The sequence below is a fragment of the Wasmannia auropunctata genome, unplaced genomic scaffold (assembly GCF_000956235.1).
Source record: "Wasmannia auropunctata unplaced genomic scaffold, wasmannia.A_1.0 LD336101.1, whole genome shotgun sequence".
Classification (NCBI taxonomy): Eukaryota; Metazoa; Arthropoda; class Insecta; order Hymenoptera; family Formicidae; genus Wasmannia; species Wasmannia auropunctata.
The window spans coordinates 5,651,129-5,654,849 of record NW_012026789.1 but is presented as its reverse complement, the minus strand read 5'-3'; positions in this window follow the sequence as shown (position 1 = coordinate 5,654,849).

The following is a 3,721-nucleotide window of genomic DNA, read 5'->3' as shown; positions in this document are numbered from 1 at the left end:
GAAGAAATTGAGCGAGCTGCGACGAAGCTGACAGCCAATAAGGCCCCTGGTCCGGATGGTATCGTGGGTGAAGTTGTGAAGACGGCGCTTCCTATTTGTGCAGAGGAAGTCGCCGAGTGCTTTACTGCATGCCTGAGAGAGGGTGTCTTTCCACGGTGTTAGAAGACGGCGAGGCTGGTTCTCCTTAAAAAACCGGGAAAGCCGGACCTGACCAGGGGGGACAAACTCTCTCTTGGAAAAAGAGGGAACATTTTACAGCGCCACTTAGGTCTGTCCCCCCGGAAATGGCGAACTAAAATAGATCACGTGACGAGAGTGGGGGAATCACGTGGGCTAGATGTTATATATTGAAATTATATACGCGCTCGAACATCCCAGGTAGAACACGAAATCATAATAAGATCAAAATGATATCAAATAGAAATAATTTTAGGAAAATTTTTTTAAAACAAATTACTGTAAAATTATTTTCATATCAAGAATTATCTCAAAACCATCATCAAAAGTGTATGGAATGAGATATCATTATGATTTTTCCTAAAATGACTTCTATTTAATGTCATTTTAATCTTATTGTGATTTCGTGTTCTACCTGGAATATACCTATACGTGTGGATACGCACATAAGCGCGCAGGCACATAATTTAAATAAATAAGTTGTAAATGATAATTAATAAGAAACCAAATATATAATGTTTAAAAAAAGTAAAAGAATATTTATTAAAAATGTAATTGCTATCAATATATGTATGTATATATATATATATATCTTATACAAAAAAAAGTATAATTGCAACATATTTTTCCGTACCATTTAACACAGACTGCGGACTATTGGCTATATAAACGTAAAATATTGGGTGTAATAAAAAAATATATTACAAAACACGTACTAACTTAAGTAACATATGTAGAATATACTATTTATTTACAATTAAATACAGTATCTATTGCAATATATGTAGAAAAAACTAAGATGAATATATTATTATATATAAAGATAATAAAAAACCGCATATAACACTTTTTAAGCACACAAAGTTTATAATTACACTGCTACGCTTCTCTAAAAGTTATTTTTTTAAATGCTCATGCAATCGCTCCACAATTAAACATTAATCAAACATATTTATGTTAAGAAATTAAAAAAAATTAACATTTGCAAAAACGAAATATAAATATGCAATTATTTACGTTTTTTTTAATATAATTTTTATAATCTTGTAAAATTTGTTTTCTTTTTGTTATATCATTTTTATAAGACTCACGCATTCGTTTCATGTCACACACATTACTTATCACATCGTGCTGTAACATTTCTACGTTTTCGTTATTAATAATTAGTTTATTTTTGTGATTGCACCACCATACAATATTATTAATCGCAATAATACGCACTACAATTTTGTATATGTTAGCATGATGTTCTGTACATTCATGCCAATCCATATTTGCATTCCAATTTTCTAAAAAAATCTACCAATACCTTTAAAATATTACGACAATGAGCCCTAGTCTTTAATAATTTATTTATAATGAATGTTATTTGTTTCATACAAAATAGGAATGAATTATTTTTTAAGCTGTTTCCACAATCCGAACAATAATTAACTTCTTTAAGAATTAATTTTATAATTTCATTTTGATGATCTACAGAAGACGCAAGAATAATTTCTTCAGTAACATTATTATCCGTAATTAATTCAGATTTTTCATCGTCGTTACAAATAATACTACGCATATTACTTTCTAAATATTTTTCAAATGTACATAACATATCAGAATTGTCATACGTAATTTCACAATTACCGCGATGCATTGAAATATGTTGCATATTATTTACGAGCAATGTAAAAAATGATTCTTGAAATTGACGAGGTGTTGGATTGATATTACGCATCGCATGACTACGAATTTGTCCAAAAAAATTTTCTAACGGGTCCTGATTACAAAATCTAGTATTTAATTTTGTAAAATTGTAATTTTTACTTAAAATTATCCATAATTTTTGAAACCCGTCTATTGTCGACAACCAATTTGTTAATGTTGGTACAAATTTCACGATTGTATGTGATAGCTTATCAATAAATGTCAAATTACGCAGTATATTTTTCGCACTTGCCCAAAATATATGATGATTACTTTCCTCTGTAATGGAACAACGCAATTCATTATTATCCTCTCTTCTGTCATCTCCGTTCACGCTGTCAAAAAGATTATTAAAAAAATTCACTACTGTTGCTGTTGCTATCCCTTCTTTTTCACTTACTTGTACATCCTCATTGTTTATGGATACTTTACCTATAAAAATATATTAACACAAACGTTTAATATCTTCTGTTTAAATATTTATGTGTATAAGCAGAAGGTATACGGATAAAAATATATCAAATGTATAATTAGTTATATAAATATATACATATTAATGTTATTACTTGTACACACATATTCTTTTCTCAGTATACAATTTTTCACGTACAAAAAAGAGAAGTTAAAAGACACATCCCTACTATTCTTAATTATTTTATTTCTTTTTCTATTATGTAAGTATTTACATTTTGAAGCTGCGAACGTTTGAATCACACTAGCCATAGTTCCACTCAATGTTTGTACAGCGTTCTTTACACGCATTTTTTTAATTTTTTCTTCTATAATATGCTCGGCTGTAATTTTTTTTAAGAGTGGGCGAATTGTGTTGATCTTTTTATCCATTATCCAGACTATTTTTAATATATGATGCAATTTGGTCTTCTTTTTCCGAAGTATTTGAACGCAATAATAAATCTTTAGAAAGCAAATTATTTCGTATACCTTTGATCAGATGTGGAAGATCAAATAGGTGTATTACTTCTTGATTTCCAACTTCATATGTTAGATCTGATGTAACAAGACAAATGAAAATAGATTTATGCATTATTCGTGTATACGTATAAACATATTTTCTATTTATTTTTTATTTAATATTTAACATTTAATGTAATATTTACTTTGTGATCTATTCTCCAAATTATTTTTTACTGTTGTACGCAATGATAGCTCCTTAATTGCAGCTACATTAGAAGAGCCTTGATCACATACTGTCGCGACTATATGAAAACCTGCTTTTTTTATTTCCAAAATATGTTCTTTAATACATCTTATTAATTGAACGGTATTTGTTTGTTTACTGCAAAAACTAAATGATAGTGGCATCTTCCAGCCGGAATTTAACCCGCGCAACATAAAAATCAAAGCGTGATCGGCAACTTTTCCTGTTCGGTTATTCACCCCAATCTTCAAGGCCGCAAATAATATCATTTTTGATATCATAACTACATTTTGGTTGGATGGATATCTCATCCCATATAAGGATGCATACTTTTTCCTTAATTGACATTTTTTGACCTACACTTTCCAAATGTCTCAGAATAAATGGATTTAATCCAGGAAGTACAGGTATTTTATGCAATGTTAACTGTAACGTTTGTATTGATGGAAGTTCTTTAAAGTGTGATCTTAAAGTATTGTATGCGTGCTTTCCCATTGTCTTATATAGAGTTAATACGAAAGCTTTTTGTTGTACATTATAACGTTGTCCCTACAAAATATGAAACATTTTAAAAAAATAAATAATATTATGTAATATTTATTACAAAAATTTATATATAATAAATATTTCAAATAATATATATTGTATAATGAGAAATAATGTTTATTGTTTTATATGTATGAAAAAAGACTG